The sequence below is a fragment of the Cupressus sempervirens genome, chromosome 10 (assembly GCF_028749045.1).
Source record: "Cupressus sempervirens isolate cs-2001-9-10 chromosome 10, ASM2874904v1, whole genome shotgun sequence".
NCBI classification, from domain to species: domain Eukaryota; kingdom Viridiplantae; phylum Streptophyta; class Pinopsida; order Cupressales; family Cupressaceae; genus Cupressus; species Cupressus sempervirens.
In genome coordinates this window covers 48440510-48455035 of record NC_143127.1, presented here as the reverse complement: position 1 = coordinate 48455035, position 14526 = coordinate 48440510, and positions in this window count along the sequence as shown.

The following is a 14526-nucleotide window of genomic DNA, read 5'->3' as shown; positions in this document are numbered from 1 at the left end:
GGTTTTGCAGTCTCATCACAAGCCTAGAGATGGACCTTTTGAAATGAACAATATATTTACCATCCTCAATTCCATCCCTACCAATGTCTTACTAACATGTGGAGTCTACTACAAAGGCCTTGTGCCAAGTCTCTATTTTGGTGCTATATGGGCTGCCCCTTACCTTGTCTTCTATATTTTTATGAATTCAATCTTGGAAAATGGTGCAATAATGATTTGGGTCATTGTGTATTCCATCATTTGGATAAATGATGAACAAGACATTGTTGAAAATTTACTTAATTCATATGTTTACATCTGAAGGGTTTTAATGGGTCTGAAAACTTTTTCCAAGGCCTAGGAATCACCATTGGTGGGGTTGCACATATACTAGTCCACGACAGCCTTATTGATAGACGTTTTTCCTATTGGGCCACTTGGTGATATTCCATACCTTCAAAAAGTAGTAGCGGCACATCAAGTTTGTGTTATAAACCCTCTTCTCATAGCCAATTTAGTTTTGTGCATGTCATTTTAAAATCTTCAGTTCATTCATAAGTCAAAATGTATATATTTGGGCAAAAAAGAAATATAACAAATTTGGGTTGATGTCACTGCAGATTCATCATGCAGATAAGTTTAATGGTATACCATTTGGTATCTTACTTGGACCTTCAATTGGTTTCTTTTTCCTTCCTGACTACATTCATGACTTTTTCTTTGGACCTTTCTATCATGGTATACTTCAATTTTGTTTGCCCTTGATTGTAGTTTTTTTCCTATTTACTAAATTTGTTTGTACTTATTGCTAATATAAATGTTTTGTATTTTATTTTTGTCTGGATCTCTACTTTGGCAGTGATTTGCTTTAGCAAAAGCAATTTTGGGTGGAGCTTTGTATGCTCTTGGTGGCTTTGATGGCTGACAATACTTGAAGTAAGTTCACATTTGCAAAGTTGCATGTATGTGCATCCAATTAAGAAGATTTTGTAATCAATTTACATATCTTTGATGTGTTAGTGTTATTATATTCAATCTAGCTATTTACTTTAGCTAGAAAGACATTGCTTCATTGAACTTTAGAGGGAGTTATTCTCTATAGTAATTTATATGCAAAGATTAGGAGGTGAGAGCTTATGAAAATATTTATTCTATTTCAAGTCCCAGCTATAACTGTACTAGATTCAACCAATTTGCAGTTAATGTGTCATCCATTTTTTAGTTCAAACTCTCCAAACATGGATCAAAATGCAGATTTCAAATCATGAAAGAAACTTAAAATTCAATGGCAGTTTTGGCCAACTCATATTGGAATTGAATGATGGAACTTTAGAATTTCCTAATGGTCACACCAAACCCTTGGACTTTCTCAATTTGCATAAACATAAAGACAAAATAATGAATCAACTTCTTTTAAGGAATGCAGTTTTATAATATTTTAGAGCCAGAGCTTATTCTTCACAATAAATGCCATATAGCTTATTGGCTACTTGTTTCACTTAAAAGACTTCATTTCTCATAAGGTAACTTTATGTTATATTTCATAGTTGACAAATAATAGAGTCACTTTATTGTTTGTACATTTCTTCCATGATAAGACATGAATGTTCATCTAAGCTCTTGACAATTGCCACATTTCCATCACCCAAGACATCCAAACCAGCAAACTGGCTAGTTTCTTTAGTAAACTTGTCATTATCATCTATAGGAGATAGTATTGGAATCTTTTATTTCATGCCAATCAAAAAATCTTCTTGGCTATGGCCTAGGGCAATATGAACCAGCCCTATTCTAGATTCCATCATTATGTAATCTCCATTCACAACAACAAGGCATTCCCTATTTTCTAAAGGATGGATGTAACTGCAATGTTCAAGATCTAAACCACAAAATGTTCCCAACACATCAAGGTCAACCCCCCACTTCAATTATAGAGTACTAACTAAATCTACTACAACAATAATTTGTTGGCTACTTTCAAAAATAGGCTTTTTGACACCTTCTATAGCAGTATCTACATATGATTTTGTTTTTACCTAGATCACTGCATAAAGAAGTTGACCATTGACTATAACACTAACATTTCTACAAATTCTCCATGGGTTTTTAATCTAGATAGCCAAACCCAGACTGGGTAGAAGTCCTTTGAGAAAATCAGGAGTCATGTCTGCTACATTAACCGACCACTTTGAAAATAGCATAAACACTTCTTGATATGTGTCACTCTAGATATTCCAACTCAGCCTTAGCCAAAGTTGTGCTAGATGAGGAACTCCAGTGAATTAGTTTCTGGCCTCTATAAGTGTGGCCCTACAAAAACATTTACCCAAATACTTCAATCTATGTAGCTTCATATTCTGGAGCAAGTGTCAAATAGGGATTGTCCCACTCTCCCCAACTCAGCCTCAACCAAAGCTATGCTAGATGAGGGACTCCAATGAATCAATTTTTGGCCTCTATAAATGTGGCCCTACAAAAACATTTACCCAAATACTTCAATCTATGCAACTTCATATTCTAGAGAAAGTGTCAGATTGGGATTGTCCCACTCTCCCCATATTCCATATCTCCTAAATTATTTCCTTTGAGCATCAACAATTTTCTCAGCAAATTGAGTAGCTCAATTTTTAGTTTAATATTTCCATTTTATGGAGTTTTAGTTATTTAATTAGTTAAATTCAATTGAATATCTCAATTATTACAGAATATATAAAGGGTCAAGTTTGCATCTAATATATTCATGTCAAAGCATTTAATTTATATGCTAATGGGATGCTAACTTTGGGATAAAGAAACAAAACCATTTAATATTGAATGATTTAAAAAGCCATACAAGGCATTTATTTTTTGTATGCACATAAAATAATGAAAGTGAATTACATTAATTTAATTAGATGGGAAGAATTTTTTGCAATCCATGAATACTGATACGGCTTTTAAATATAAGTGTGTATAATGTTAAGACTAATAGTCAATGTAGCCTCCTTAGCTTGGTGTCATTATAATATTCATCAACATGTTTAGTTCATTTTTTTTAAAGATTATTACCTCTTTTTTTTCACATTCTAAATCTATTCTATAGTAGCGTAGTTGTTATTAAGTTCTATGTAATGGTAGGTGGGTATTCTGTTAAACAAAATGAAGTATCAAATGTTGTTTGGATAGGACATTGCAAAAGTTAAGGAATACAAAGAAACTAAAACACTTGATCATAAGATATTTTCTAACCAAATACTTGTCAACGAGGCCAGTTGATGCATTCCATCTAATTTTTCTACCCAAAATCAATAAGTTACAATCAACTGAGTATAGCATATTGACAAAAATATTAATAGATATCTACCTATTTCTCCTAAAATATTAGATCTAGCTTAAAACTCATCAACAACTACTCCATCTCGAAGCGCCTCATATGCTTATAAAAAATAGCTAGTAAATTGTTTCATCTCCACTACGTCATATGAATTTTTTTAACACCTAATTGAAAAAGAAGCATTGTAGTGATATTTGTTAAACACGAAGGTACCTCTATAAATGAATGACAACATTTCATTTTCTTTCATATCAATCTAGTTCACCTACAAAATTATTATTCAATTGTAACATTGAATCTTTGCTTTATCTTTGAGTTGATAATAATGGGGAATCTAATGCATATTAAACTAAGAACATTTTTTTTTGTATTCTTCATGGAATTTACGATGCATGTCTCAGTGAAATGCGAGGTTCTATACCTACAAAAGTCATATGAAATGCCTACTTTATCAAAAGAGAACTTGACGGATGTACAAATCGACCAAGCTCCACCACTTGTTTTATGACATCTGAATCTCTATGGTGAGGGCACTGCTCTTGAATCTCAGCATAATAAAGACAACTACTGAAATCAATACTCATTCCTCTTTCATTCAAATTCATCATTGAATAAGACTTGATCTATTCATAGATATAATTGATTGCATTACGAATAAAAATCTCTCCACCTAGTGTCGTGGGTGTATTCTTCAAAGTGATATTTAATAAGATAGGGATCTATATTAGATTCCCATTTGTCTAATATAATTCATTGTATTATTAACAAACCTGTGTACCTTATGTTGTACATGTATTCTTTGAATAGGTGTTTAAATAATAGTTCATTGATCATTTTGCCAAACATAAAATTATCTTATATGTAAGTGGAACTATCGTACTAAAGTCTCTTGTGCACATTAAATAACTAGAAATAATTTATAAATGATAAATAATTAACTATTGAAGATGGAAAGAAACTATCACCTCCCCTATGCTAAATTTCCCATTTAATCGTACAAGTTAACATCTTATTTATAATTTAGTTAACATTTAGTGTATGTGGTGTGATCTATGACTAATTCAATGGATATGCTATATATGCAAAATACATCAAAAAATTCTTATCAAAACAAAATCAAAAAATTCCTAAATTACCTACTCACCATTATAAATGAGATCAAACCAGTAAAAATAAAGGACATGTGTTAAGGGATGCCAATTTCATTTATGATTTCCCAGCTACTCCATCTCGAAGCACCTCATATGTTTTTTGGTCTGAGCTTGTTGCAACACAACATAAATGGCAACCTATCTAAGGGTTTCACTTGGGCTTGATTAAATCATTTTGTTGAGCTTACTACACTGAACTGAGGATATTCAAATGAACTCAAAATCTTTGTTGTTGTCATGTGTCTGAATGGAATGTATTATATATATAGTTTTCCTTTGGTGCTTGAGATTGACTCCACTAGTACATACATTTGGTAAACAGTTATTTTTTGCATTTGTATGCTAATCAATTGAAGTTGTAGAAGCTACTGTGAACTTGGAAATATTTGATAGAGCTTAGTCTTTATTGTAGTCATATCCTTCTAGGTGAGAAGAAGCAGCCAACAACCTATTTCCTCCTAGGGTTGTACATTAATAGTTAAAGAGGATGAAATGCTACCCCTAATTACCAGACATTGAAGAATTGCCCAATCCATAGCCCTTAAATAAACAATGTTGACCAAGTTGAGACTAGAAACCTTATTCAACATTCTTTCACTTTTTTTTTCCACTTCAACTTCTACATCAACACTCACATATGGGATAGGAGCCCATAACAAAAATGAAGATTGTTGGTCTATGGTGCAAGTTAATTAGTGAGAATTTCTTAAACTATATTGTGTGAAATATGAAGTGCCTCACACCTTTGTAAGTATTTCAATATTCCTAGCTTCTTTGAGGCATTCTATAAAATAGTTCACATGCCTTACCTATATTTGACATTTTGCATGCATCCTACTCTCTCTCATCTGACTGATGATGGATTACAGAGAGTGATCTAAAACGATGATGCTAAAAGACACACACAATCAAATCCAAAACAAACTTTCATTACAAATGGATTGTGGAAATCTGATATTGCTAATTTTGCATGCATGTCTACTAGGACAATCACAACTTAAACATATATAAATCTATTATATATATGTTTAAGTTGTGATTGTCATGGTAGACATGCATGCAAAATTAACAATATCATATTTCCACAATCCATTTGTAATGCAAGTTCATTTTGGATTTGATTGTGTGTGTTTTTTTAGCATCATCATTTCAGATCACTCTCTATAATCCATCATCAACCGAATGAGAGAGTGTAGGATGTATAAAAAATATCAAATTATAGGCAAGGCATGCGAACTATTTTATAAAATGCCTCAAAAAAAAATTTTGAATTTTGACCAATGCTTGGGTGTTTTCTACAAAAATTTGGTCAAAATTTTCACCAATGCCTAATAGTTTTTTTTCAAGCATTGGTCAAATTTTTGACCGACGCTTGGTAGAAATCACACTAAGAGTTCTGAAAGTTTTGACCAATGTATTGGTCAAAATTTTGACCAATGCCTGGCAGTTTTCTTCCAAGTATTGGTCAAAATTTTGACTAATGCTTGGTAGAAATTGTAGTAAGAATTTGAAAATTTTTCAACCAACATATTGGTCAAAATTTTGACCAACTAGTACATAGGTCAAAAATTTTATGAGAAAAATTTTGACCAACCTGGGTCAAAATTTTGACCAATATTCATCAAAAAATGAGGTCAAATGTACTATTGATTGGCTCATCAGTTGGAATTAATGGAAAATGATGCTATGTCTACAAGAATGGCAGATTTGATGGAGCTTTAAGAAAAAAGAGGCCAAGCATTACAAACCTTAGGGATACATAAGCAACAAATGAAAAGGAGCTTTGATAAGAAGGCTAAAGCCAGAAGTTTCAAGGAAGGTGATCTTGTGTTGAAATAGGATGTAGAAAAAGAAAAGGTAGGGAGACATTCAAAATATGATGCTTTATGGAGTGGCCCCTATGTGAACATTGGTTGTAAGCAAGCCAATGCTTTTCAGTTGAGTAGGCCTAATGGTGAAATCTTGCCTATTCCAATCAATGGGATATATCTTAATCATTGTTTCTGATGGAAGTTAAATATTCATGTGCATAGTCATAGTAGTTTTTCTTTCCTATTATTTCTTATTTTCCAAGAAGTGCACGGGCACACATTTTGTTTTGTAGTAGAGGGTTTTGGTTCTAAGTTTTTTGAAAATTGCAAAGGAAGAAGGCATGTTATGGCTTAGAATGCAGCAGAAATGATAAATTTGATGAGTTTTATGGTTTTAGAAACTCCATAGCCCAATGAATATTTTGATGGTCACTAGTCAAGTGCTAAGCGGACTTGCATCCTCCCTGAGTTGCTAGAAATGTTAGCCAAATTAACCTCCCACCAAAAATAAAATTCAAATAATAATCTATTTTAATGGTCACCTAGGGTTTTTTATGAAATGATTTAGCACTGGCCATATTCCTTATTTCATATTACGCCTTAGGATATTTTTAAGCCATGATCATGTGATTTGCATAGTTTTAGTTGGTTAAGTGTTGACTGAAGTCAAGGTGGTGAAGGTAAGCTTTGCTTTTTTTTCACATAATAGCATGGTTATATTGACATGCTATGGTTTAAGTTGTGAGAGTGTGAAAAGGGGCAATCTTTCAGTGTTTCAAGATACATTTGACACCGCTAGATCTTCCAGATTGACGACCAATGCATGATCACTATGACTGAATAAATGACTAAGTTTTGAGTTGTGATCAAGCGGTTCCCCTTATTTCACTTGGTCGCAATGGCTAGATAGTAGCATCAGGTTAAGGTGGCTACAGTGCGGATATGGTTAGATCTCATCTTTTGCAAGGTCACAGTGGTTAATGAAGAATGTTAAGAGTGGATTGCAAGGAAAAGAGCATTAGTGGATCATGGTTTCACAAACAATAATGGCTATTAAAGGAAGGTGGTGGTGAGGCTACAATCGTGAATGGTCAAATGCAATGCATAAATATTGGATCACTAACAGAGTGGCATAATGGTAAGAAATATTTGGTCCACGTACCATGACTTAATGTTTAAACCTCAATTGACCAAAAATCACAGTTGATTTGGAAGTTGGTGGCAGTGGAAGCAGTCCCTTGAATGATGAATCCAATCTTTTTGATCTCCTATAACCACTTTAATCGATCCCTAGGCTTGGTAAATGCAAAGAGATACTCCACCATCATCTGTTGATCCATTTATTTAGTCAGAGATTAAATGAAAATTGCTCCTAACCTCTCAAAGATTTGTTTGGTGAAGAAGTGATCCTCTCATGTATGGATTTACACAATAATCAGATCTTTTCAATTTTGCAGTGATTATTCTTTGAAGATTTGATTGTAGTGGTTGATTTTTAACTTATGAGGGAAGTTATCCAAGTTATGTTGGCACTATAAAGGCAAATATTTTACTCTTTATTGGGGTCGGATCTTCTCTAGTTTTTAGTATTTCCTTGGTATGCTACTATAAATTCCCTCTTTGTCTTTGAATTATATGACTTTCTGCCTTATCTCATTCAACCATCATCGTACTATGCAAGCTTGTCTACCTTTCTTCAACGTACTATGAATATTTTTAATTTACATTTTTTTGTATCTATTTGGCTCATGAATGATAAGAAGTGAAGCAATTTTTCTTGTGTCACTCATGTGGTTGTCTAATCTTTATGTAGTTTATAGATTAAAGCAAGCTTGAATCCATATATCTTTGGATAGTCATAATAATAGTATTGTACATGGATGAGCAGAGACTGGTCTAAACATCCTATTTTGGTGCATCAACTCTTTAGAATAGATTAGTTAGTTACTTTGATGCTTTCATTCTCCCTTTTCTCTTCAAGAATAGTTTAAGTTAATCCTAATAGTAGAGGAATTTAGCCTTCTCTGGAGACTCAATGTCATAGTTCAAGTCCCATAGCTTGGAGGTTGTTTCCATGTTTCATGAGCTTGTCCTTAGGTAATACTTTGTACAAGGGTGCAAGCTTTCATGACAACAGTAACCTTAGAGTTGACTCATGTGATGACACTTGCCCATTTAAATAGTAGATTTCCTATGTGTCATTGTTGCCTCTGGGTTTAGATATCATTTGTATCTTGGTACCTTGAGTTAGATTGCTTTCAGGTTTTCCTTGACCTAGATGTTCATTTTGACTTTTGGGGTTTTTATCTTATTTGGGACTTGAGACTATCTCCTTAGTGTGGTGGGAGTGGACCATTTAGGTTCCACAAGGTCGGGTGGTAGTGCTATTTACTTTTACCATTGAGATCTAACAGTTCAATGTCATGGTTGGAGTTCCCTATTCTCTATTTCCTTTCATTATGTTCTTGTGTACTATGATGGATGGTTATACCTATTGTATTGTATTGTATTTCATGGATCTTAAGAGATGATGTAATCTATTTTATGATGTATATTCTTTTAGCCTTTCATACCCTGTGACCTATATAGTGGATGATTCTACATTCTAATTATTGCCAAGTGGCATTTGAGATAATTGTATATTATTTAAATAGATTCATACTTGTAGTTATTCTTTAATGCGAATATGTTATATATCAGTTTTAGTATTAATTAAACTTAAATGTGACTCAACATCATGAGACCCTTAAGAAATGTAATATGTGTTATGGTATGTGTTTATGTGTATGTTATTGCTTTCGCTATATTATATATGTTGTTGTTAAGTTATTATCTTTCAAAAAAAAATGTTTAGAAAACTTAGTGAAACTTTAGGTTAATTTCTTCTAGGTTCCCTGGTGAGGTGTTACACTCTCTCTCTCTCTCTAGCTCTATTTTTATTTCTCTCAATCTCCTTCCTTTCTGCCTCCCTCTCTCCTACCCCATCCTCTCTCTCTTTCTTTTCATCTTATCCCATACTCTTTCCCCTCATCCCCTCTCTCTGTGCATTGTATTCCATACTCTTTACCCCACCCTATAATCTCTCTCTCTCTCTCTCTCTCTCTCTCTCTCTCTCTCTCTCTCTCTCTCTCCCCCCCCCTACCCCATCCTCTCTCTTTATTTCCATCTTATCCTATACTCTCTCTCTCTCTCCATTTCTCTCTCTCCCTCTCTCTCTCTATTTATCTATCTCGCCCTCCCTCTCACCCTACCTCATCCTCTCTCTCTTTCTTTTCATCCGATCCTATAATCTTTCCCCATCCCCTCTCTCTCACTCTCTCTCTCCCTCTCCCATACCCTACTCAGTGTCCCCCTCTCTCTTTCTATGAATCCTATCCTATGTACTCTCTAAGCACCCCTTCTCTACACCCTATCAATCTCTCCCTATCTCTCCTATCTACTACTCTCTCTCTCCCTCTCTCTCTCCCACTCTCTCCCATCCCCTACTCTATGTCTCTTTCTCTCTTTCTATGCATCCTATCCTATGTAATTTGAGTGACCATCCTCTCTCTCTCTCTCTCTCTCTCTCTCTCTCTCTCTCTCTCTCTCTCTCTCTCTCTCTCTCTCCCTACCCAATCCTCCCTATTGAAATTTAAGGCTTACAAAGTGTGTATGCACTATAGCACATATGTTCTATTTAAGCCTTGAATTTTAAAAAAGATTTAAATAGTTTGCATGCACTATAGTGTGTACGTGCCATTTAAGCCTTGAATTTAAAAAATCTTTAAATAGTGCATGCACACTATAGCATGTACATGCTATTATACACACACACAATCTAAATCATTGGATACCACCAAGCCTAAGGCTTGGATTTTCCTTGGGGATCCAACCTAATGGTTTGGAGGCTTTAAACTAGTCTGAGACATGTTTTGTAGCAAGCATACAAAAAAAGCTTGATTTTTCTTCTGTGCTCTCCTTCAAGTTTCCCTATGGTCAAGCATTGATAAAATTAGGTTATATGATATTATAGATCTTTATGTTAGCTATATATCCATATAACTTATTTCAAATTCATATTATTTCAAGCCTTTCAACTATAATTACTTTTGAATGTATGTCCATTTTCTCTCAAATACCAACATGTACTAATTGGGGTGTAGATTTTTGCAACAAGTTACTTTTTAAGAAACTAGACTCCATTCTACACACTTTGAAAAAAATAAGTTTTGATTTTGGATTAGTTTTCAATAATTTATAGGGGGAGCACACAAATATTTCACATTTTTAGGATGTGTTGACTTACAAAATTCCTTTTAAAAAAATACACATTATAAAATTAACCAAATATTTTGGGATAAACTACAAGGTGTTAGGTAACTTTTGACCAAAGTGATTAAACAATTTCCAAAAAAAAGTTAAAATTTTAGAGGGGCCACACTTTGTACTATGTTATGTTTTTTCTAAAAAATAGTACCACTTTCTGTGGCCCCCTTTTTTGAGGGCCTAAAACTAAACCATTTTCAAACAAAATTAATAGTTTAGAAACTAGATTCAAAGGACTACTACTTTTTTTTTCATATCTTAATTTTTTTAGCGTAACTATCTTCAAATTTTTGTCAAAGTTCAAAAATTATTGATTTCAAAAAATAAAAAGTGGCCACTTATACCCCCTTTTTGGCACCACAACTTTGTGCGCTTGCCTAGTAGGTGGTGGCCAATTGAGAATAGTTGCAAACTTTTCTTGATCCATCTTCAAGGACCCCTTTGACACTACAAAGCCCAAATACACAAGCTCTTTTTTGAAAAAGTCACACTTCTCAAGGTTTATAGCAAGCTTCTCTTCATGTAACCTCTATAGTACAGCTTCCACATGTTTAATGTGCTCCTCCTCTGTCTTGCTGAAGATTAATATATCTTCTAGATATACAACCACAAACCTTCTAGTGAAGTCCTTAAGCACTTCATTTAGGAACTTCATGAATATTCTAGGAGCATTTGAGAGGCCAAATGGCATCACAAGCCACTCATACAACCCATTTTTTGTCTTGAATGTTGTCTTCTATTCATCTCCCTCCTTAATCCTAATTTGGTGATATCCACTCTTCAAATCCAACTTTGTGAAGCACATTGCCCCTTCAAGACAATATATGAGATCCTCAATCCTAGGTATGGAAACCTATACCTGATTGTGATCCTATTTATAGCCCTTGATTTTGTGCATAGCCTCCACTCTCCTCCCTTCTTGGATGCTAGTACATCAGCGACTGCACATGGGCTTATACTTTTCTTGATTAGGCCTTGATCTAAAAGTTCTTGTACTTGTCTTGCTACTTCCAAGTTTTGGTTAGGAGTGAGCTTATATGCTTCCTTGTTTGGCAAGGATGCACTAGGAACAAAGTCAATTTGATGGCTTATCACCCTTCTAAGAGGTAAAGTGCTAGGAGTTTCATCACTTACAATATATTTATACTTTTCAAGCAATGCTTGTACCTCTATAGGCAATGTTTCTTTAATTGTCTTGTCTTCTACTTTGGACTTTAGTACAATTGCATAGCTTTAGCTCTCATCATCCTTGAGATCCTTGAAAAACTCTTTTCCACTAGATAGAAACATGTTAGAAATAGGGAATACTAAGAGGGGGGTGAATCAATATTCTACAAAAAAATTTCACCAACTAAATATTATTTATTACTTTGAACCATGCATAAGAAAGTAAACAAGTAATTTTGAATAGTAAAAGTAACTATGCATAGAGAACTCATAACACCATATTATGTTAACTAGGGAAACCCTAGCCAAGAGAAAACCTTGGTGGGGATGATACCCACAAGATGATGTACTAATATAAATGTTCCTTGTTAGAGGATGGACCCTATTAGGAGTCTACAAACTCATTCAACACATAAGAGTTTGTATTACAAGACTTTGAATCCCTGTTAGGAGTTGTGGTGCAATGTGTGCAAGAAGAGCTCATTGCCCAAACATGCACTTTCAATTACAAGAAGAGCTCACTGCCCAAAAAAGTAATTAAAGTTCTTTGAATACAAAAGTATGGATGTTGCACCTTCTTTTAGCTGATCTCAGATCACAAAATTAGGTTATTAGAATTTGTTTTTGTATATGATACAAAAATTTGCATTCACAACTTTTGCATGTTAGTTACAAAATCACTTCACAATAATCTCGCAAGATGTCTTTGCATAAATATCGTGCCTTTTCACAAATTGCTGCTAGGTTAGCTAAGACCAAAATATACTTTTCCAACTTAGAGTAAACATCTCGGATGTTGGCCATAATTGGTCAAGTAATTATTTTGTAAACAAAATAATTCCTTTACCTTCCATTCTGATGTTTTGTACATCTTAGATATATCTTTTATGTACTATCTGTACTGATGTCCAAGGTTATACACATCATCATCAACATGTATATTGTTTCCATATGTCTTCTTTCTCAAGAATAACATCATATAAACAAGTTATACATAAAACAATACATTGATATAAACCATTTCCATACTTAGACAATTTTCTAAGTACCAAAAAGCTAAGTATCTTTATTTTTGAGGTTTACTACAAGCATGTACATCATGTGTTGCCATTAACGACAACATTTACATATCTACATATAGCCAATTGTCAACAATCTCCCTCTTTGGAATTGATGGCAACAAACTAGGAAAATTGGCTAAGTATGAAAAACTTTTCCAAAACTTACAACATAATTGTACTTATCTATTACAAATACTTCATCTTCATCTACATTTATTAAAAATGCTCCCACTTTTGACATGATTAAAAAATACATGACTTATAATTTTCTTATACAACTTCTCCCCCTTTGACATCAATGACAAAGGTCGAAATATCCAAAAACAAAAAAACAAAACTATCAAAAAGTTATGTTGTCAAAAAGATCTGCTGACTACTATCAAAATCTATCTATCTTGCTACCCCAAGCTGGTATCATCTTCATACAATCATCAAAATTTTCCTTTAGACTATCCATACCTTTCTCCCATGTTTCCTTGATTGTTTTGACTATAGTGAGAATTGCACATAGGGCATATGACGTAATCTTAATTGCATTAAGGTTAGAGTATATGAAATTGGAATAAGTATCCTTTTCTTTAACACATTCCTTCAATTGTATCTCAATGGCTGATAGTTTTAGAGCTATAGACTCTCAAAAATTTGATATTCTTCTCAAAAATTTCTCTTTCTCAAGTTGCAGTTTTTTGATGTCAATGTGAACACTAGCAACCTGTCCTCAAAGTCATCAACTTTGCTAGAGGGTTGTTGTAACTAACTTGTCAAAGATTCCAGCTCACTCATCTTCCCTTCCATCTTATTATCCAAAACTTTAGTCAACTTGTGAGATAAAGTACATTATATGTATAGTACCTTGCCATCTTGTTGACATCTTTGAAGTTCCTTGATATAAGTATCAAGACTTAACAAATCATTCTTTATGTTTTGACACACAGTGCTAAAAAGATTAGAATCATGAGAGATTTGTGTCTTAGACTCAACAAAATTCAACAAATTAGTAAATTCATCATCAAATGATTTTACTACTACTTTGGCTCTCTGTTTGAGATCTGCTTCTGTATTTTTGGTTGCTAGAGTGTTGTGCAATCTATCAGTCACCTCCATTAATGCTCTCTATAGACTCTTGACTTTCATGTTCTTCTCAATTAACTTTTTCAACGATGAGATCAAGTTAGATCGATCATCGTCATCACCTATAAGCTTGGAAAGAGATAGTGGAGTGGATGAGCTAGATGCTTTAGTCTCATCTTCCTTTAGTTTCTTTTCTATTACCTCCCTTTCTTTTCTCTATTTTTCTTCCTTCTCCTATTTTTCTTTCCTTTCCTATTCTTTCTTTTCTTCTTCAAGTTTCTTCTGTATTTCTTCTTCTCATTTCTTCTATATTTCTTCTTCTCTCCTCCTCTTTTCTTCTTTCTACCTCTTATCTTCCTCAAGCAATTTCTTCTTAGCTTCTTCAATCTTTTTCTTTTATTCCTCTAACTGCCTCTTCTCTTCTTTGATCAATTTTAACTAATCTTGAATGTCCTTCGAATGAGACTCGAGTTGATTAAAGCTTTCAAAAGGATAATCATCAATGTTAATAGTAACATTAGTTTGATCAATTTGCATGGTGTCACCACTTATTGACACTTTCAAAGTTTTCTCTACTGTGGTAGGTGTTGCCTTTGATTCAGACATCATCTTTTTGATGGATTTAGTTGTTTCACTTCTTATAACATTCTTCTCACCTCCCATAAATT